This window comes from Ovis aries, chromosome 7 (genome assembly GCF_016772045.2).
Source record: "Ovis aries strain OAR_USU_Benz2616 breed Rambouillet chromosome 7, ARS-UI_Ramb_v3.0, whole genome shotgun sequence".
NCBI classification, from domain to species: Eukaryota; Metazoa; Chordata; class Mammalia; order Artiodactyla; family Bovidae; genus Ovis; species Ovis aries.
The window spans coordinates 56,386,037-56,409,546 of record NC_056060.1 but is presented as its reverse complement, the minus strand read 5'-3'; the positions used below and the strand labels follow the sequence as shown (position 1 = coordinate 56,409,546).

At 39.4% G+C, this 23,510-nt stretch overlaps 1 non-coding gene and 1 pseudogene across 1 annotated transcript; one reads left to right on the top strand and one right to left on the bottom strand.

Moving 5' to 3' along the window:
- Positions 1-7,525: 7,525 nt before the first annotated feature.
- Positions 7,526-7,629, bottom strand: LOC114115990 (U6 spliceosomal RNA). The gene has a single exon (XR_003590090.1). It is a non-coding gene; the product is annotated as a U6 spliceosomal RNA (small nuclear RNA).
- Positions 7,630-11,480: 3,851 nt separating this feature from the next.
- Positions 11,481-13,000, top strand: LOC114115723 (protein FAM114A2-like; annotated as a pseudogene).
- Positions 13,001-23,510: the final 10,510 nt, after the last annotated feature.

Sequence of the window (23,510 nt, the reverse complement as noted above, 5' to 3'; positions counted from 1 at the left end):
AGTTCCAAGAATAGCAAGGAGAGATAAGAAAGCCTTCCTCAGTGATCAGTGCAAAGAAATAGAGGAAAACAATAGAATGGGAAAGACTAGAGATCTCTTCAAGAAAATTGAGATACCAAGGGAACATTTCATGCAAAGAATGGGCTCAATATAGGACATAAATGGTATGGACCTAACAGAAGCAGAAGATATTAAGAGGTGGCAAGAATACACAGAAGAACTATAAAAAAAGATCTTCATGACCTAGGTAACCATGATGGTATGATTACTCACCTGGAGCCAGACATCCTGGAATGCAAAGTCAAGTGGGCCTTAGGAAGCATCACTACGAACAAAGCTAGTGGAGGTGATGGAATTCCAGTGGAATTATTTCAAATCCTAGAGATGATGCTGTGAAAGTGCTGTACTCAATATCCCAGCAAATTTGGAAAACTCAGCAGTAGTCACAGGACTGGAAAAGGTCAGTTTTCATTCCAATCTCGAAGAAAGGCAATGCCAAAGAATGCTCAAACTACCGCACAATTGCACTCATCTCACACACTAGCAAAGTAATGCTCAAAATTCTCCAAGCCAGGTTTCAATAGTACATGAACCATGAACTTCCAGATGTTTAAGCTGGATTTAGAAAAGGCAGAGGAACCAGAGATCAAATTGCCAACATGCGTTGGATCATCAAAAAAGCAAGAGAGTTCCAGAAAAACATCTACTTCTGCTTTATTGTCTATGCCAAAGCCTCTGTGTGGATCACAACAAACTGTGGAAAATTCTGAAAGAGATGGGAATACCAGACCACCTGAGTTGCCTCCTGAGAAACCTGTATGCAGGTCAGGAAACAACAGTTAGAACTGGACATGGAACAACAGATTGGTTCCAAATAAGGAAAGAAATACATCAAGGCTGTATATTGTCACACCGATTTTTTAACTTATATGCAGAGTATATCATGCGAAATGCTGGGCTGGATGAAGCGCAAGCTGGAATTAAGATTGCTGGGAGAAATATCAATAACCTCAGATAGTCAGATGACACCATCCTTATGGGAAAAAGTGAAGAGAAAAGGAAGAGTCTCTTGATGAAAGTGAAAGAGGAGAATGGAAAAGCTGGCTTAAAACTCAACATTCAAAAACTGAATATCATGGCATCTGGCCACATCACTTCATGGTAAATAGATGGGGAAACAATGGGAAAAATGACAGACTTCATTTTCTTGGGCTCCAAAATCACTGCATATGGTGACGGCAGCCATGAAATTAAGATGCTTGCTCCTTGGAAGAAAATCTATGACAAACGTAGACAGCATATTAAAAAGTAGAGACATTACTTTGCTGACAAAGGCACGTCTAGTCAAAGCTATGGTTTTTCAGTAGTCATGTATGGATGTGAGAGTTGGACTATAAAGAAAGCTGAGTGCCAAAGAATTGATGCTTTTGAACTGTGGTTTGGAAAAGACTCTTGAAAGTCCCTTGGACTGCAAGGAGATCAAACCAGTCCATCCTAAAGGAAATCAATCCTGAATATTCACTGGAAGAAAATCAATCCTGAACATTCACTGATGCTGAAGCTGAAGCTCCAATACTTTGGCCACCTAATGCAAAGAACTGACTCATTGGAAAAGACCCTTATGCTGGGAAAGATTGAAGGCAGGAGGAGAAGGGTCGACAGAGGATGAGATGGTTAGATGGTATCACCAACTCAACGGACATGAGTTTGAGCAAGCTCCGGGACATGGTGATGGACAGGGAAGCCTGGCGTGGTACAGTGAATGGGATCACAAAGAGTCGGACACAACTGAGTGACTGAACTGAAATGAAAAAGCAAGGCACTTGACTCAGTTTTAATGAGGTGGATGAACCTAGAGCCTATTACACAGAGTGAAGAAAGACAGAAAAAGAAATACTGTATATTAATGAATGCATATATATGGAATCTAGAAAGATAGTACTGATGAACCTATTTGCAGGAGAGCAATGGAGACACAGATTTAGAAAACAGACTTGTGGACATAGTAGGGGAAGGAGAGGGTGGGGCAAACTGAGACAGTAGTATGGAAACATATACATTACTCATATGTAAAATTAAATAATCAGTAGAAATTTGCTGTATGATGCAGGGAGCTCAAATTAGGAGCTCTATGGCAACCTACAGGGGTGAGATGGAGTAGTTTGAAGGAAGGAGGTTCAAGAGGGAGGGTTATGTTGATACATGACAGACCAACACAGTATTGCAAAGCAATAGCCTCCAATTAAAAATAACCAAACTTAAAAATATAAAAATATTTTAAAAAGTAAACAACTAAAAAAAAAAAACAAAGCAGGAGCAGACTTGGGGGAAAGCATGACTTGAATATACGCTGCTTACAAAAAATACTTTAATATGATAACAACAGATTAAAAGTAAATGGATGTTAGAATGTCATTCTCCCAAATCATCCCACCCTCTCCCTCTCCCTCTGAGTCCAAAAGTCCGTTATACACATCTGTGTTTCTTTCCCTGTCTTGCATACAGGGTCGTCATTGCCATCTTCCTAAATTCCATATATATGTGTTAGTATACTGTATTGGTGTTTTTCTTTCTGGCTTACTTCACTCTGTATAATCGGCTCCAGTTTCATCCATCTCATCAGGACTGATTCAAATGAATTCTTTTTAACGGCTGAGTAATACTCCATTGTGTATATGTACCACAGCTTTCTTATCCATTCATCTGCTGATGGACATCTAGGTTGTTTCCATGTCCTGGCTATTATAAACAGTGCTGCGATGAACATTGGGGTACATGTGTCTCTTTCAATTCTGGTTTCCTCGGTGTGTATGCCCAGAAGTGGGATTGCTGGGTCATAAGGTAGTTCTATTTGCAATTTTTTAAGGAATCTCCACACTGTTCTCCATAGTGGCTGTACTAGTTTGCATTCCCACCAACAGTGTAGGAGGGTTCCCTTTTCTCCACACCCTCTCCAGCATTTATTGCTTGCAGATTTTTGGATCGCAGCCATTCTGACTGGTGTGAAGTGGTACCTCATTGTGGTTTTGATTTGCATTTCTCTAATAATGAGTGATGTTGAGCATCTTTTCATGTGTTTGTTAGCCATCCGTATGTCTTCTTTGGAGAAATGTCTATTTAGTTCTTTGGCCCATTTTTTGATTGGGTCGTTTATTTTTCTGGAATTGAGCTGCATAAGTTGCTTGTATATTTTTGAGATTAGTTGTTTGTCAGTTGCTTCATTTGCTATTATTTTCTCCCATTCCGAAGGCTGTCTTTTCACCTTGCTTATAGTTTCCTTTGTTGTGCAGAAGCTTTTAATTTTAATTAGATCCCATTTGTTTATTTTTGCTTTTATTTCCAGAATTCTGGGAGGTGGATCATAGAGGATCCTGCTGTGATTTATGTCTGAGAGTGTTTTGCCTATGTTCTCCTCTAGGAGTTTTATAGTTTCTGATCTTACATTTAGATCTTTAATCCATTTTGAGTTTATTTTTGTGTGTGGTGTTAGAAAGTGATCTAGTTTCATTCTTTTACAAGTGGTTGACCAGTTTTCCCAGCACCACTTGTTAAAGAGATTGTCTTTACTCCATTGTATATTCTTGCCTCCTTTGTCAAAGATAAGGTGTCCATATGTGTGTGGATTTATCTCTGGGCTTTCTATTTTGTTCCATTGATCTATATGTCTGTCTTTGTGCCAGTACCATACTGTCTTGATGACTGTGGCTTTGTAGTAGAGCCTGAAGTCAGGCAAGTTGATTCCTCCAGTTCCATTCTTCTTTCTCAAGATTGCTTTGGCTATTCGAGGTTTTTTGTATTTCCATACAAATCTTGAAATTATTTGTTCTAGTTCTGTGAAAAATGTGGCTGGTAGCTTGATAGGGATTGCATTGAATTTGTAAATTGCTTTGGGTAGTATACTCATTTTCACTATATTGATCATGTGAATTGAATCGCCAGTCTATGTCTGACGCAGGATGCAGCATGCTTGGGGCTGGTGCATGGGGATGACCCAGAAAGTTGTTATGGGGAGGGAGGTGGGAGGGGGGTTCAAGTTTGGGAATGCGTGTAAGAATTAAAGATTTTAAAATTTAAAAAATAAAAAACTAAAATTAAAAAAAAAAAAACTGACAGAAAACAACAAAATTCTGTAAAGGAATTACCCTTCAATTAAAAAATAAATTAAAAAAAAAAAAAAAAAGTAAATGGATGGAAAAGATATACCATGTAAACATGGCAGAGAAGAAGCAAATCTGACTTCATGTTGGAACTATTTCTTTGACTTCTTTTCCTATTGTTATCATAATCATATATAAGGCCATGCCTCAGAAAACCAAGCCCCTCTGCCTGACTGTTGGTCTAAGTTTCCTTTGTTCAGCTCACAGGGAGATAATTTGACAATCCCCACCTGTGACGGGCTGCAGTAAGGAAGAGAATGTTTGTGCTGTATGTATAGAGTTTCTCGGCCATGTCAGACCCTTTGTGACCCAAAGGACTTAGCCTGCTAGGCTCCTCTGTCCCTGAAAATTTCAAGTAAGAATCTGGTGTGGTTGCCATTTCCTACTTGACAGGATCTACCCGATCCAGGGATCCAACTTGTGTTTCCGTCACTGCAGTGGATTCTTAACGCTGAGCCACCAAGGAGGTCCAGTTATTGGAGAAATACAAATCAAAACTACAATGAGGTATCACCTCATACCAGTCAGAATGGCCATTAACTTTAAGGGAGGGTGTGGAGAAAAAAGAACATTCCTACTCTGTTGTCGGCAATGTATATGGATAGAGCCACTATGGAGAAGAGTAGAGAGAGTCGGTAAAAAACTAGGAATAAAACTACCATATGACCTGGCAATGTCACTACTGGGCATGAGAAAACCATAAGTGCAAAAGATACATGTACCCTAATGTTCACAGCAGCACCACTTCCAACAGCTAGGACAGGGAAGCAACCTAGATTCCATCCACAGATGTGCAGATAAAGAAGTTGTGATATATATTTGTACACAGTGGAATGTTAATCATGAAAAGGAATGAAACTGAGTCAGTTGTAGTCAGGTGGATGAACCTAGAGCCTGTCATACAAAATGAAGTGAGTCAGAAAGAGATAAACAAATACCATATATTAATGCATATATATGGAATCCAGAAAAATGGTACTGATGAACATACCAGGGGAGGAATAGAGACTGAGATGTAGAAACGGACTGGTGGACAATGGAAGGACTTGTGGAGGACGGAGAGAGTAAGACGAATTAACAGAGTATCACTGGTATATATACACTATCATGTAAAACAGAAAGCTAGCATGAAGCAGATCTGTAGCACAGTACAATTTGTGCAGTGGTCTGTGATGATCTTACGGGTCAGATGGTGTGGGTTGGAGGGAAGCTCAAGAGGAAGGGGGATATATGTGTACTTATAGCTGAGACATGTTGCTGTACAGCAGAAACCAATACAACACTGTAAAGCACTATTGTCCAATTTCAGGATAAGAAAACATCTACAACCAATAAATGCTGCACAGAGTGTGAAGGAAAAGGAATATTACTACACTGCTGGTGGGAATGTAAACTGACATAGCCATTATGGAGAACAGTATAGAGGGTCCTTAAAAAGCTAAGAATAGATGTTGCTGGTTGAAGATGGCGGACAGGAAGAAGTACGTTCATCTCCTCCTGCGAGAACACCAAAATTGCAACTAGCTGTGAACAACCATGGACAGGAGGACAGTGGAACCTACCAAAAAAAGGTACCCCATGTCTGAAGACAAAGAAGAAGCTGTAACAAGACAGCAGGAGGGGTACAATCACGATAAAGTAAAATCCTATACCTGCTGGAGGGGTGACCCACAAACTGGAAAACAATGATACCAAAAAAGTTCTCCCACTGTTGTGAAGGTTCTAAGACCCACATCTTCCCAGCCTGGGGATCCAACAAAGGGACTGGGAGTACCCAATGAATCTGATTTTATGGGCTGGTAGGACTTGACTGTAAGACTTACTCAGGACTGGGGGAAACAGACTTCACCCTTGGAGGGCATAAACAAAATCTTGAGTGCACCAAGACCCAGTGGAAAGGAGCAATGACCCCACAAAAGACTGCATAAGACCTTGCTGCTGGAGTTGGGGAGTCTGATGTGGAGGCATGTGTCAGCAGCAGCTTGCGGCAGCAGTCCTGGCAGGGGCCCCTTGGTGTAAGTCACCACTAGCCCTACCATAGAGCCCATAGACCCCAGGGCTGGGTAGCCTCAGGCTAAACAACTAACAGAGAGGGAACACAACCACATCCATTAGTAGACAATTTGATTAAAGTTTACTGAGCACAGCCCTGCCCACCAGAGCAAGACCCACTTTTTCCCACCGCCAGTCCCTCTCATCAGGAAGCTTACACAAGCCTCTTAGCCTACTCCATCAGAGGGCAGAAAGCAGCAGTAGGAAGATCCACAATTCCACAGCTGGCTAAAACAAAAATCATATTACAGAAAGGTAATCAGAAGAAAACACAGAAAGTTATGTCTCAGATGAAGGGACAAGATAAAACTCCAGAAAAACAACTAAATGAAGTGGAGATAGGCAAACTTCCAGAAAAAGAATTCATGATAATGACAGCGAAGATGACCCAGGATCTTGGGAAAATAATGAAGAAGATGGAAGAAGAACTAAAGAGCAAACAGATGAATAATACACTTGAAGGAATCAATAGAATAACTGAGGCAGAAGAGACAAATGACATGGAGGACAGAATGGTGAAAATCACTGCCACAGAACAGAATATAGAAAAAAGAATGAGAAAAATCAGACAGCCTAACCCACTCCAGTATTCTGGCCTGGAGAATTCCATGGACTGTATAGTCCATGGGGTCGCAGAGAGTCAGATACGACTGGGGACTTTCACTTTCACTTCCCAGAGACCTCTGGGACAACAAGAAATGCACCGACATTTGCATTATAGGCATCCCAGAAGAAGGAGAGAGAAAGGACCTGAGAAGATATTTGAAGAGATAATAGCTTGAAAACTTCCCTAACATGGGAAAGGAAATAGTCGATGAAGTCCAGAAGCATGGTGGGTCTCAGACAGGATAAACCCAAGGAGGAATACACTGAGACATATAGTAATCAAACTGACAAAAATTAAAGACAAAGAAAATATATTAAAAGCAACAATGGAAAAACAACAAATAACATATGAGGGAACTTCCATAAGGTTATCAGCTGATTTTGCAGCAGAAACTCTAGAAAGTAAAAGTGAAAGTGGCTCACTTGTGTCTGACTCTTTGTGACCCTGTATAGTCCATGGAATTCTCCAGGCCAGAATACTGGAGTAGGGAGCCTTTCCCTTCTCCAGGGGATCTTCCCAATTTGGGGATTGAACCCAGGTTTCCTGTATTGCGGGCAGATTCTTTACCAGCTGAGCCACAACGGAAGCCCAAGAATATTTGAGTGAGCAGCCTATCCCTTCTCCAGGGGATCTTCCTATCCCAGGAATTGAACCAGGGTCTCCTGTATTGCAGGCAGATTTTTTTTTCAGTTTATTTTTTTGATATTTTAAAAATATGGAACGCGTCATGAATTTGCATGTCATCCTTGCGCAGGGGCCATGCTAATCTCTGTATCGTTCCCATTTTAGTATATATGCTGCCGAAGGGAGCACTGCAAGCAGATTCTTTACCAACTGAGCTACCAGGGAAGCTGGAAGGAAATGGCATGATATATTTAAAGGGATAAAAGAGAAGAACCTATAACCAAGAATAGTCTATCCAGCGAGATTCTCATTCAGATTTGTCGGAGAAATCAAAGCTTTCCAGATAAACAAAAGTTAAGAGAGTTCAGCACCCTCAAACTAGCTTTAAATGCTAAAAGAAACTAGCAATAAATGCTAAAGGAGCATCTCTAAGCAGGAAACACAAGAGAAGGAAAAGATGTACACAGAATAAATCTAAAACAATTAAGAAAAGGATAATAGGATCATACATATTGATAATTACCTTAAATGGAAATGGATTAAGTGCATTAACCAAAAGATAGAGACTGGCTGGGTGAATGGAAACATACGCATGTGTACCTTGCCACTTACCACATCATCCTGTCTAACTGCAAAAATTGTACGTATTTTATTTATACTGTTAGGTTAATCATGTTTCCATTATTGTTTTCATACCTTATTCAAGACTCCACATTTTACTGCACTGAGCAGCTTCAGCTACACGCAGCACATTCTGGTAAATTCTCTTTTCATTTTTATCCTATTACAAATATTTTCTAATTTTCCTTGTTATGGCTTCTTAGATATACCCTCATCTAAAACTGGACATTTAATTTCCAAATACATGGGATTTTTAAAAGATCTTTGTTATTATTTCTCATTTTGATACTAATTTCCCACTTAAATCCTTTACTCTCTGCAATCACCCTCCATGTTTTTTCAATCTTCAAACTTTATCAAGAGTTTCAACAGCTAAGTCAAAGATCTCTCTTGGTAAATGTCACATGGCAGTTGAAAATGTAGGTTATTTTCAAATACCTTTTGATAGTGGGCTGTAACATAATTCCACAGTAGTAAGAGAACAGATCTGTATGATTTCAATGCCTTTAGACCATGACATTTCTGTACCTGGTCTTATGTCTCTGGATATGTTTCAGTGTCTGCTAGTTTCTAGTCTATGGGAACTTGAATAGAATTTGTATCCTACTGTTGTGTGCAAATTGTATAAATCTTAATTATTTTGAATTGGTTCATAATGCTTTTCAGGTCTACTATATTATTCTACTTTTATGAACATTCATTCAATTAATTTCTGAGTTTGATATTAAAACTCCAACTAAAAATCTTAATTTATCTGCTTAAACAATTGTCACATATAGTGAACCATATGTAACTTTGTTCTGTATTTTCCAAGTCTTTTATAAATGTGTTATAGCGACCCCATGGACTGTAGCCTACCAGGCTCCTCTGTCCATGGGATTCTCCAGGCAATAGTGCTGGAATGGATTGCCATTCCCTTCTCCAGGGGATCTTCCCGACCCAGGGATCAAATCTGGGTCTTCCGCATTGTAGACAGGCACTTTACCCTCTGAGCCACCAGGGAAGTCCCATATTATTCTACTTTTATGAACATTCATTCAATTAATTTCTGAGTCTGATATTAAAACTCCAACTAAAAATCTTAATTTACCTGCTTAAACCACTGACACATATAGTGAACCATATGTAACTTTGTTCTGTATTTTCCAAGTCTCTTATAAATGTGTTATAATTTCATAACTTAAAAAAATAAAAGATTTTAAAAACTATGATTGTCACAATACATGTCCGGTGAGAATCATCTAGAATCTGTTATCCTCACTCCTGGAACGCTAACCCGTAGAGCAGAACTTTCTGGAATGCTGCCTGTGACTGGATGCTCTGGCATCCAAAGGTTCATCTGGGAGTGACACAGGTTACTTCCGTTCATATTTTATTGGTCAACTGAGCCACCTGGCCATTCCTGAATTAAGTAGGGGAGGGGTGAGGCACAGGCAGGAAGAATAATCTTATGTGACCAGGAGAGAACCAAACATTTGTGAAAAGCCCAGATAACTTCCACAGTTCACCCCACCCCTGAGAACACCTCCTTGTACTTTCTCTTCATGATACTGAGGTAGTTGGTTCCCTTCCCATCTCCATAAATTGTCCTCTGTCAGTTCCTTTTACTTCTCCTTCTCCTATATGAGATCATTACCTAAGAGTTTGCTCTTGGCTGGATTTTGAGTGTGTGTGTGTGTCTGTGTATATTTTAATTCTCTCCCTTAACTTTACCTGTAAAACTTTAACTATCAAAGCTGTGGAGATAATCTCTTGAATTCCAAACCTATATTTTTCTTTTGGAAAATCTACTTGGATAATTCATGACTTTTCTGTTTCCTTAATGTTCCAGGAATCAAAACATTCAGTAACTGTATTATTTTGCTTTCTTCCAACCTAGCAATTTGCTTTGTTTTCCTTTTTTATATTGCTTTGCAAACTAGCCTTTCTTCTATAACCTATTCAAATAAGTGAGTTCTGAGCTGAGGCTTCCTATATATAATATTTCCTATATATAATTTGTTGATACACTTCAAGCTGGCTTATCTAAACATTCTTTTGAATGCATTTTTCTCACTTCTGAATCTACTTTGTATTTTTACTATTATTGTACTTGACACTTCACTCAACTGTCCTACGACCTCTCACAATGATTATTCTTCTAGGGAATATACGTTTTTCCTTACTTTCCATTCTCTGTAGTATCTAGCAAAGATTTTGCCATTGAGGTGATCTTCATTTTTAAATATAATATGTAGATGTCAACACTCAATTGTAGATTAATCCCCCAGTGTTAATTAATTAGGTTAAAGTATATGTATTGAAAACATATTTACCACACCTTTTTCTCTTACCTTGAACTTATTGCCTAAGTTCTTAGATCTTTTCAAATGAATTATTACTGAGTTGTCTGACTCAGCTCACACTTTCCTATAGTTAATATTTGCTTTATGAATGTGTAACTTTCACTTAACTATGTTAAATTCCCTGTGTTGATTTTAGCTCTTTTCCCAAGATTTAAAATGTTAATTAGAATAATGCTCACAGAGGTGAGGTAAACACCCTAAACATTAACATTGAAGACATACCTATTAATTTGCTAAAAGAATCAAGCATTCTCACTTGGTAAATTCAAATCTATGGAATATTTATCATTCTTTTATTATCTTTTGCTTTCAGTTAAAAATAAATGTGCTGTTTGTATGCAAAAAAATATATATATATAACTACCATATGACCCTGCAATCCCACTCCTGGGGAAATACACAATGAAAACCATAATTCAAAAGTTATATCCACACCATTGTTCACTGCAGCACTATTTACAATATCCAGGAGAGGGGAGCAAGGTAAATTTCCATTAACAGAGGAATAGATAAAGAAGATGTGGTACAGAGACACAATGAAATATTACGTAGTTAGAAAAAGGAGGGAAACTCTGTCATCTGCAGAGACATGAATGGACCTGCAGACGGTCATATAGAGTTCAGTATGTCAGAAAGAGAAAAGCAAATATCGTATACTAACTCATGGACATGGAATCTAGGAAAATGGCATAGATGATCCTATTTGCACACAGATATACACGAGAACAAACATACAGACACCAAGATGGAGGAGGTGGGGTGGAATGAACTGGGAAATTGGGATTGACATATGTGTACTATTGGTACTATGCATAAAATACATAAATAATGAGAATCTAGTGAAATGCTCAGGGAACTCGACTCAGTGGTCTATGGTGACCTAAATGGGAAGGAAATCCAATGACAGGGGACATATATAAACATGTAGCTGATTCTCTTTCTGTACAACAGAAACTAAAACACTGTAAAGCAACTATACTGCATTAAAATTTAGTAAAAAATAAGTAGGAGCAGCTCTTCAGAGGAGGCTGTGGCTGCGGTGAGGGAGGAGGTGGCCTGGGCAATGATCTAATCATGTTGGACAAAGATGATCTTGAGATTACAGTGATAACTGAAGCAACTCCCATCCGTGAAGATGAGAACTTCTCATCTTCTCAACTTCAGCCAAGAATTTTGAGTCCGTTGACCAGTGTCAGGTCACAGTAAATCAGAATCTATAGCTTCTACTCAGAAAAGACCAGAGTCCAAACGTTCCAGTGACCTTAAGACAGAAGTTCTCCTTATTCAGGCATCATAAGCTGCAGGCCAAGAGACTGTTTCCAAAGATGTACCCAAGTCTGGATGGGGCTATTGGGGCAGTTGGGGCAAGTCCTTGCTCTCCTCAGCCTCAGGTAGGATAAGGTATTTCAGACGTCATTGAGAAGGCAGAGGCCTCCCTTGGAATCCCTAGTCCCAGTGAAATTTCAACTGAAGTCCAGTATGCAATAGGAGAGACAAATGCCAAAGAGAATGGAGAGTCCTCTCAAGAGAGTGGGCCATTTGGGGTATTCTCGGCCATCTCTACTGCTGTTCAGGGCACAGGAAAAGTGTTATCACTGGGAGTTTGGATGCCTTAGAATTCATTGGGAAAAAGACAATGGATGTAATAGCAGAAGGGGATCCTGGATTTAAAAGAACCAAGGGTCTGATGAACTGGACTTCTGATCTACACTGTCTCAGGTTTTAAAAGAGATAAAGGAGAAAGAAGAGCTACAGACTTCCAATGAGGTTACCATGGAAACAGACAAGAAAATTCATTATGGGCTACCCTTTGATGAATTTCAAGGCCTTTCACATATAGAAGCTCTGGAGATGCTCTCTCGAGAAAGTGAAATAAAGGTGAAATCTATTCCTAATTATTTAAGTGGAGAAAAATTAGAGACTCTAAAACTTGAATTGGAGCAACTCAAAGAAGCATTTTCCCTAGCAGAGTTCTATGAGGAAGAGGAGGAAGAGAAAAAAAGGGAATGAAGACATTACCAAAGAGATAACAGAGCTATTTTCTCAGCTGCATGTCTTCTCCAAACCAGAGAAACTTGCCAGGGCAAGAAATACAGCCTATGAATGGATCAGGACATCTCTGGCCAAACCACTAGAAGAGGGGAAGGAGAAAAATAGTTGGAAACAAAAAAACCTGAGCAAATCAGTAACAATTCAATAGAGGATATCCATGCATTTGCAATCCAGAGCCTAGCAGAACGGACTGCTTGCTCAATTGAACTGTTTCACAAAACAGCTGCTCTGGTTCTGCATGGCTGGAAGCAGGACGTAACAACCATAGAAATGAGCAGAGCCCTTTGCCAGATGACAGTTTTGTTGTGTCAAGAGTGGTCCTCTATGTCTAAAGAGTTCACCACCTGCCTAACAGCTGCTGGGGATAAGGAAAAGGCTGATATCCTTAATCCACTGATCACTAGAGGCATCAAACAGTGCTTCCTACATTCTGGATGTCTTCCAGTGACTTTTACCCGAATTGGAGATCTCGCTTATTAAGAACAAGACTGAGTTACCAGAGGCATGAACTTCATGTCCAGAAGCCTTTGTCCAAACACTGAGGAACAGAGAAGATTCTACCTGAGACTTGCGATGGCCGAGAAATGCCACTTTCTTCGGTAGCCCTGCAGAAGTGAGGGAGAAAGGTTATTTAAGTATATAAAAATCCCGGCAGGAGAGCTGGTTTGAAGGAAGTTTGTTGTCTTCACTGCTTAGCTGAAGTATTCAGGTTCTCACACTGCTCTTCCCAGTTGTTGTAATTAATAAATTATTTGAAAAGAAACTTTTATAGACAGTTAAAAAAATAGCTCTAGGTGAAAGTTAATGGGACACTCAGGCAAAGATATTGGTCTTTCTTTGACAATACACAAAACACTAAAATTTTTGTCATGGATGTAATTTTACAGTCCATGTATATAACTGGTTGCTAAGCAAGAGGAAAATAAATTTAAAAAAAAAGCGGAAAAGGAATTCAGTATTCTGGAATTCATGCGCTTGATCTATTAATGCCATTTTCTTTCTCCTTTCTATAATAAAATCTATGGCTTTAAGAAAACTGAGTATGTATAAATTCTGTAGTGATTACCCTTTATTACATGCATTCTTGTAACTGGTTAGAAAATTTCATTTACTCTTTAATTCTCAGTAGATATGTGGCATTGAGGAGAAGCTTATAGAATATTTAACTATAGCAAAGTGCCCCTTGAGTTCAATTGCTCTCCCAATCCCACAATGGTAAGCTTCAAGTTGTAGCTGACACCCACTCTACCAGATTCAAGACCAAGAAGTGCAATTTGGAGAAACAGTTTCATGTTTGCAGATATTCTGAGTTTCCAGGATGTTTTTCATGCATACCCTTTATACAGGATGAATTCTGTAATAGCCAGCTCCAAAGAGTATTGAAGCTCTTTCAGTCATTATTTTTGTTGTATGAATATTGTTGAAGTGAACTGTAGAGTCCCATGAAAACGATGTTCATATAATAGGATGAAGACAGTATATTTTCTTCATTCTTTTTTATTTCTTTTAATGTATTCTTTAGCATGTTTATAAATATAATTTTTATTCTTCAGATCTTAAGTCTTCTTTTGCTTTCTTCAGCAATTTAAAATACTTACAGGTTATCCTCTTCCTTAAAGCTATTTTGGTATCTAAATAGCTAAAGCTATTTAAAAACCATTCTCCAACTTTATGGTTTTTAATGATTCAGGTAACTTTTGTGAGCTCTGCCCTGTATCTTTTAAAATCTTTAAATAAAATGTAATAGTTATTTCAGTTTATCTTTTCATTTATTTTTCCAAATGTAAGCCCCAGTATCTTCTCAAACCAAAGAAATAGCAAAGTGAACTTATAACATAGGCTTCCCTGGTGGCTTAGAGGTTAAAGCATCTGCCTGCAATGTGGGAGACCCGGGTTTGATCCCTGGGTGGGGAAGAGCCCCTGGAGAAGGAAATGGCAACCCACTCCAGTATTCTTGCCTGGAGAATCCCATGGACGGAGGAGCCCGGTGGGCTACAGTCCATGGGGTCACAAAGAGTCGGACACGACTAAGCAACTTTTAAAATCTTTAAATAAAATGTAATAGTTATTTCAGTTTATCTTTTCATTTATTTTTCCAAACGTAAGCCCCAATATCTTCTCAAACCAAAGAAATAGCAAAGTGAACTTATAACATAGGTTGATATCAAGACTGTTTCTATGTGTCACCTTATTTGGGGTGGGGGCAGTTTGTTAAGTAAGGTAGATTTGGAATAAAAAGGTACACCAACATCAAAAAAATTAATAAATGAAAATCCAAAACTCATAGATACAGAAAACTGATTGGTAGTAGTCAGAGGAGGCGGCTATTGGTGGGGAAAGTAGAAGGTGGTGAAAAGGTACAAACTTCCAGTTGTACAGTAAGTCCTGAGGATATATTGTACACCTTTCTGAGTATAACTGATAACACTGCATTGCAGAACTGTAAGCTGCTAAGAGAGTAGGTCTTAAATTTTTTCATCATAGGAAAAAAATCTGTTAACTTTATGAGGTGATGGAAGTTAACTAAACTTACTGTGATAATCATTTTGCATTATATATACATTATATACATATTAATATATATATAATCACTATGTTGTACACCTAAAACTGATGTTATATTCCAATTATATCTCTACAACTAACACCCCCAAAAGATGTCCTTTTCATTATAGGGGACTGGAATGCAAAAATAGGAAGTCAAGAAACACCTAGAATAGTTCAGTTGCTCGGTTGTGTCTGACTGTTTGTGACTCCATGAATCGCAGCACGCCGGGCCTCCCTGTCCATCACCATCTCCTGGAGTTCACTCAGATTCACGCCCATTGAGTCAGTGATGCCATCCAGCCATCTCATCCTCTGTCATCCCCTTCTCCTCCTGCCCCCAATCCCTCCCAGCATCAGAGTCTTTTCCAATGAGTCAACTCTTTGCATGAGGTGGCCAAAGTACTGGAGTTTCAGCTTTAGCATCGTTCCTTCCAAAGAAATCCCAGGGCTGATCTCCTTCAGAATGGACTGGTTGGATCTCCTTGCAGTCCAAGGGACTCTCAAGAGTCTTCTCCAACACCACAGTTCAAAAGCATCAATTCTTCGGCGCTCAGCCTTCTTCACAGTCCAACTCTTACATCCATACATGACTACTGGAAAAACCATAGGCTTGACTAGATAGACCTTAGTTGGCAAAGTAATGTCTCTGCTTTTGAATATGCTATCTAGGTTGGTCATAACTTTTCTTCCAAGGAGTAAGCGTCTTTTAATTTCATGGCTGCAGTCACCATCTGCAGTGATTTTGGAGCCCAGAAAAATAAAGTCTGACACTGTTTCCCCATCTATTTCCCATGAAGTGATGGGAACGGATGCCATCATCTTCATTTTCTGAATGCTGAGCTTTAAGCCAACTTTTTCACTCTCCTCTTTCACTTTCATCAGGAGGCTTTTAGTTCCTCTTCACTTTCTGCCATAAGGGTGGTGTCATCTGCATATCTGAGGTTATTGATATTTCTCCCGGCAATCTTGATTCCAGCTTATGTTTCTTCCAGTCCAGCGTTTCTCATGATGTACTCTGCATAGAAGTTAAATAGGCAGGGTGACAATATACAGCCTTGACGTACTCCTTTTCTGATTTGGAACCAGTCCGTTGTTCCATGTCCAGTTCTAACTGTTGCTTCCTGACCTGCATTCAGATTTCTCAAGAGGCAGGTCAGGTGATCTGGTATTCCCATCTCTCTCAAAATTTTCCACAGTTTATTGTGATCCACACAGTCAAAGGCTTTGGCATAGTCAATAAAGCAGAAATAGATGTTTTTCTGGAACTCTCTTGCTTTTTCCATGATCCAGTGGATGTTGGCAATTTGATCTCTGGTTCCTCTACCTTTTCTAAAACCAGCTTGAACATCAGGAAGTTCATGGTTCACGTATAGGTAACAGGCAAATTTGGCCTTGGAGAACAGAATGAAGCAGGGCAAAAGCTAATAGAGTTCTGCCAAGAGAACGCACTGGTCATAGCAAACACCCTCTTCCAACAACACAAGAGAAGACTCTACACATGGACATCACCAGATGGTCAACACCGAAATCAGACTGATTATATTCTTTGCAGCCAAAGATGGAGAAGCTCTATACAGTCAGCAAAAATAAAGATCGGGAGCTGACTATGGCTTAGGTCATGAACTCCTTATGCCAAATTCAGACTTAAGTTGAAGAAAGTGGAGAAAACCACTAGACCATTCAGGTATGACCTAAATCAAATCCCTTACGACTATACAGTGGAAGTGAGAAATAGATTTAAGGGATTAGATCTGATAGACAGAGTGCCTGATGAACTATGGACAGAGGTTTGAGACATGGTATAAGAGACAGGGATCGAGACCATCCCCAAGAAAAAGAAATGCAAAAAAGCAAAATGGCTGTCTCAGGAGGCCTTACAAAGAGCTGTGAAAAGAAGAGAAGCAAAAAGCAAAGGAGAAAAGGAAAGATACACCCATTTGAATGCAGAGTTCCAAGAATAGCAAGGAGAGATAAGAAGACTTCCTCAGCGATCAGTGCAAAAAATAGAGGAAAACAACAGAATGGGAAAGACTAGAGATCTCTTCAAGAAAATTAGAGATACCAAGGGAACATTTCATGCAAAGATGGGCTGAATAAAGGACATAAATGGTAGGGACCTAACAGAAGCAGAAAATATTAAGAAGAGCTGGCAAGAAAACACAGAAGAACTGTACAAAAAAGAGCTTCATGACCCAGATAATCATGATGGTGTGATCACTCACCTAGAGCCAGACATCCTGGAATGTGAAGTCAAGTGGGCCTTAGAAAATATCACTACAAACAAAGCTAGTGGAGGTGATGGAATTCCAGTTGAGCTATTTCAAATCCTGAAAGATGATGCTGTGAATGTGCTGCACTCAATATGCCAGCAAATTTGGAAAACTCAGCAGTGGCCACAGGACTGGAAAAGGTCAGTTTTCATTCCAATCCCAAAGAAAGGCAATGCCAAAGAATGCTCAAACTACCGCACAATTCCACTCATCTCACACACTAGTAAAGTAATGCTTAAAATTCTCCAAGCCAGGCTTCAGCAATACATGAACCGTGAACTTCTAGATGTTCAAGCTGGTTTTAGAAAAGGCAGAGGAACCAGAGATCAAATTGCCAACATCTGCTGGATCACGGAAAAACCAAGAGAGTTCCAGAAAAATATCTATTTCTGCTTTACTGACTATGCCAAAGCCTTTGACTGTGTGGATCACAATAAACTGTGGAAAATTCTGAGAGAGATGGGCATACCAGACCACCTGACCTGTTTCTTAAGAAATCTGTATGCAGGTCAGGAAGCAACAGTTAGAACTGGACATGGAACAATGGACTGGTTCCAAATTGGAAAGGAGTACGTCAAGGCTGTATATTGTCACCCTGCTTATTTAACTTCTATGCAGAGTACATCATGATATATGCTGGGCTGGATGAAGCACAAGGTGGAATCAGGATTGTTGGGAGAAATATCAATAACCTCAGATATGCAGATGACACCACCCTTATGGTAGAAAGTGAAGATGAACTAAAGAGTCTCTTGATGATAATGAAAGAGGAGAGGAAAAATTTGGCTTAAAGTTCAACATTCAGAAAACTAAGATCACGGCATCAGGTCCCATCACTTCATGGCAAGTAGATGGGGAAACAGTCGACACTATGGCAGACTTTATTTTTTTTGGCTCCAAAATCACTGCAGATGGTGACTGTAGCCATGAAATTAAAAGATGCTTGCTCCTTGGAAGGAAATTTATGACCAACCTAGATAGCATATTAAAAAGCAGAGATATTACTCTGCCAACTAAGGTCCATCTAGTCAAGGCTATGGTTTTTCTAGAGGTCATGTATGGATGTGAGAATTGGACTATAAAGAAGGCTGAGCACTGAAGAACTGATGCTTTTGAACTGTGGTGTTGGGGAAGACTCTTGAGAGTCCCTTGGACTGCAAGGAGATCCAACCAGTCCATCCTAAAGGAGATCAGTCCTGCTGTTCATTGGAAGGACTGATGTTAATGCTGAAAGTCCAATACTTTGGCCACCTGATATAAAGAACTGACTCATTTGAAAAGACCCTGATGTGGGAAAGATTGAGGGCAGGAGGAGAAGGGGACGACCAAGGATGAGATGACTGGATGGCATCACCGACTCGATGGGCATGAGTTTGAGTGAACACCGGGAGTTGGTGATGGACAGGGAGGCCTGGTGTGCTGCGATTCATGGGGTCGCAAAGAGTTAGACACGACTGAGTGACTGAACTGAACTGAAAACTGGAGGAAAAAAATCTAAATCTAACCAACAAACACGTGATTGCCTGTTTCACCTAAACATGAAATAAAGACTCAAATATGCATAACATTAAAAGATTTGTCACCAGAGGAACCATATACAAGAAATGTGAAAGGAATGTAAAGGAAGTCCTTCAAGTCAAAAGAAAATGGTACCAGATGAAGGTCTGGATCTACAGAGAAGTGTGAAGAGCACCAGCAGTACTAAGTTATGGGAAATGATATAGAAGACATTTACCTCACTATACATCTCTTTAAAAGACAACTGAAGCAAAAGTAATAAAAAATTTCTGGTTTTATACTATGTATACTGGTAAAATACAATACATGACAACAATAGCTAAAAGACCAGGAGATGAGAATGAAAGTGAATTGTCCAAGTTTTTATACTGTGTATAAAAGGTATAATGCTTGAATGTAGACTGTGATAAAGATACACAGTATAAACTAAAGTTAAACAACACAAAAATAAGTTATGATTACTAAGCCAAGAAAGGACGTAAGGTGAAATTATTAAACAAACAAACAAAACTTTCACTATTCCAAAGATACAGCAAAAGAGAAAAGGGAACAAGGGACAGATGAGACAACAGCAAAAGAGTAGATTTAAATCAACCATATTAAGGATTACAACAGATATAAAGGTGTAAACAAAAGATCAGCAAACATTAAAGGGCCAGATAGTAAATAGTTGACCTTTGCAAGTTACAAAGTTTCTGTTGCAACTAGGTTAACTCTGCTGCTGTAGCACAAAAGCAGCCACATACGATACACAAACAAATGGATGTTGCTCTGTTCTAATAAAATATTATTTACAACAAATAAGGCCATAGTTTATTAGTCCTTTGTTTAAGTACCTCATTTCAAAGGCAGAAGTAGACTGGGGGACAAATTCATGACCAAAAATATGCTGCCTATAAAAAATATTTTAATATGATATCTACAGATTAAAGGGCTTCTCTGGTGGCTCAGACAGTAAAGCATCTGCCTGCAGTGTGGAAGATCTGGGTTTGATCCCTCAGTTGGAAAGATCCCCTGGAGAAAGGAACGGCTACCCATTCCAGTATTCTTGCTTAGAGAATTCCATGGAAGAGGAGCCCGGTGGGCTACAGTCCATGGGATTGCAAAGAGTCGGACACAACTGAGCAACTTTCACAGATTAGAAGTAAAAGGATGGAAAAAAATATACTATGCAAATATGGCAGAGAAGAAGCAACTGTGACTCCAAAAACGGTTTATTTGACTTGCTTTTCATTGCTGTTATGCTGCTGCTGCTAAGTCACTTCAGTTGTGCCTGACTCTGTGTGACCCTATAGATGGCAGCCCACCAGGCTCCACTGTCCCTGGGATTCTCCAGGCAAGAACACTGGAGTGGGTTGCCATTTCCTTCTCCAATGCATGAAAGTGAAAAGTGAAAGTGAAGTCGCTCAGTCATCTCCGACTCTTAGCGACCCCATGGACTGCAGCCTACCAGGCTCCTCCATCCATGGGATTTTCCAGACAAGAGTACTGGAGTTGGGTGCCATTGCTATAAATCCCTGCCTCAGTAAACCCAGCTGCTCTGCCTGACTGTTGAGCTAAAGTGCCTTTCTTCAGCTCACAGGGAGATAATCTGACCATCCTCGCCTGTGATTGGCTGCAGGAAGGATGAGATAGTTTGTGCTCTGTGTGCACATTCTCTCAATCGTGTCCAGCTCTTTGGGACCCTGTGGACAGGAGCCTGCTAGGCTCGTCTGTTCATGGAATTTTCCAGACAAGAATACTTCATTGGTTGCCATTTCCTAACTGAGAAGATCTTCCTGACCCAAGGATCCAACCTGCATCTCCTGCACTGCAGTGGATTCTTTACCACTGAGTCATCAAGAAGTCCAATTATTAGAGAAATACAAATCAGTGATACAATGAGGTATCACACCTAACACCAATCAGAATGGCCATCATAAAAACATTTACAAACAATAAATGCTGGAGCTGATGTGAAGAAAAGGGAACCCTCCTACTCTCTTGGTGACAATATATATTAACATAGCCATTATGGAGCAGAGTAGGGAGATTCCTTAGAAAACTAGGAATAAAACTACCATAAGACCCAGTAATCCCACTACTGGGCATATATGAAGAGAAAAAGACACATAACTGAAAAAGACACACATACCCCAATGTTCACAGCAGTACTATTTCCAATAGCCAGAACATGGAAGGAACCTAGATGTCCATCGACAGATGCATGGATAAAGAAGTTGTGATACATACACACACACACACACACACACACACACACACACACAGTAATACTACTCGGTCATAAAAAGGAATGAAATTGAGTCAGTTGTAGTGATGTGAATGTACCTAAAGTCTGTCATACAGATTGAAGTATGTCAGAAAGAGATAAACAAGTATCATATATTAATGCATATAAATGGAATCTAGAAACATGATACTGATGAACATATTTGCAGGGCAGAATAGAGATGCAGATGTAGAAATGGACTTGTGGACACAGTGGTTGAAGGAGAGGCTGGGATGAATGAACATAGTGCTGACATGTATCCACCACCTTGTGTAAGAGAGCTAGGTACCAGGAAGCAGCTGTACAGCAGAGCAACTCAGCTCAGTGGTCTGTGGTGATGCTGAGGGGGTGAAGGGAGGCTCAAGAGGGAGAGAATATGTGTATACTTACAGCTGAGTCACGTTGTTGTACAGCAGAAACCAATACAACATTGTAAAGCCACTATCCAATTAAAAGGTAAAAAAAACCCATCTACAACCAATAAATGCTGCAGAAGGAAGGGGAATGTTCCTACACTGTTCGTGGGAATGTAGACTGATACAGCCACTATGAAGAATAGGGAGGTTCCTTAAAATACTAAAAATAGAACTACCATATGACCCTGACATCCCACTCCTGGACATATACACAATGAAAATCGTAATTCAAAAGGTACATCCACACCATTGTTCACTGAAGCACTATTTACAATACCCCAGAGAGGGGAGCAACATAACTGTCCATGGACAGAGAAATGGATAAAGAAGGCGTGGCACATATGCACAGGGGAATGTTACTCAGAAAAAGGACAGAAACTGTGTCATCTGCAGCGCCAAGGATGGACCTAGAGACTGTCATATGGAGTTCAGGATGTCAGACACAGAAAAACAAATATATATACACACACATATGTGGAAGCTAGGAAAAGGGTACAGACGATCCTATTTGCACACAGATGAACACAGAGAATAAATCTATGGACACCAAGGTGGGTGGTGTTTGGGTGGGGTGAACTGGGCGATTTGGATTGACATATATATACTATTGATACTATGCATAAAACAAATAATGAGAACCTAGTGAACCGCTCAGGGAACTCCAGTCAATGTTCCATGGTGACCTAAATGGGAAGCTAATCCAAACAACAGGGGACATATGTAAACATATACATGATATTTTCTGTATAACAAAAACGAAAACATTGTAAAGCAACTATACTGCATTAGAAATTAATAAAAAATAAAATAAACCCCCCAAACTCACAGATACAGAGAACTGATTGGTGGTGGCCAGAAGAGGCGACTGGTGGTGAGGGAAGTAGAAGATGGTGGTGAAAAAGTACAAACTTCCAGTTAGACAATAAGTCCTGCAGATGTAACGTACACCTTGCTGAGTAAAGCTGATAACACTGCATTGCTGATTTGGAAGGTGCTAAGAGAGTAGGTCTGTAAGGAAAAAATTTGTTAACTATGTGAGGTTATGAATGTCAACTAAATTTACTGTGAAAACATTTTACATTATATATTAAATATAAATTACTACATAGAAAATCACTATGTTGTACACGTAGACTGATAATGTATTCCAATTATATCTCAATAAAATGGGGGGGAAAATCCAGATCTGACCAACAAAGATGTGATTGCCTGCTCCTTTAAACCTGAAATAAAGACTGGAATATACATAACATCAAAGAATCTGTCACCAGCAGAACCATGTATGAGAAAAGTCAAAATAATGTAAAGGAGGTCAGTCCTTCAGGTCAAAACGAAATGGTACCGCACAGAGGTCTAGATCTACAGCAGAGAGTGAAGCCCAACAGTAGTGGTAAGTATATCGGGAAATTATACAGAGACATTTACCTCACCATATACCTCCCTTTAACAGACAGTTGATGGCTTTAATAAATAGTGAAAAAAAGTTTCTGGTTTTATAATTCATACTGGTGAAATACATGATAACAACATAAAAAATGCCAGGGCAGGAGAATGAAGGTACACTGTCAAAGTTCTTAGTGTATAAAATGGTATATTGCTTGAAGACAGGCTGTGATAAGAATACACAGTATAAACTGAAGTAAAATAACACAAAATAAAGTTACAGCTACTAAGCCAAGAGGGGAAATAAGGTGAAATTTAAGAAAAAGTTTTCACTAGTCCAAAGGACAGCAGCAATAGAGAAAAAAGGGAGCAAAGGATGGATGAGACAATAGCCAGACAGTAAACCAACCATATGGATAATTACATTAGATGTAAAAGTGTAAAACAAAATCATGAAAACTTTTCTCAAAGGGCTGGATGGAAAATAGTTGACCTTTGCCAAGTTATAAAGTCTCCGTCGCAAGTATGTTAACTCTGCTGTTGTAGCACAAAAGCAGCCATAGTCAATACATTAAGAAATGGATGTGGTTATGTTCCAATTAAATGCTTTTTACAAAATCAGAAAGTCTACCAGGCCATAGTTTTCCAG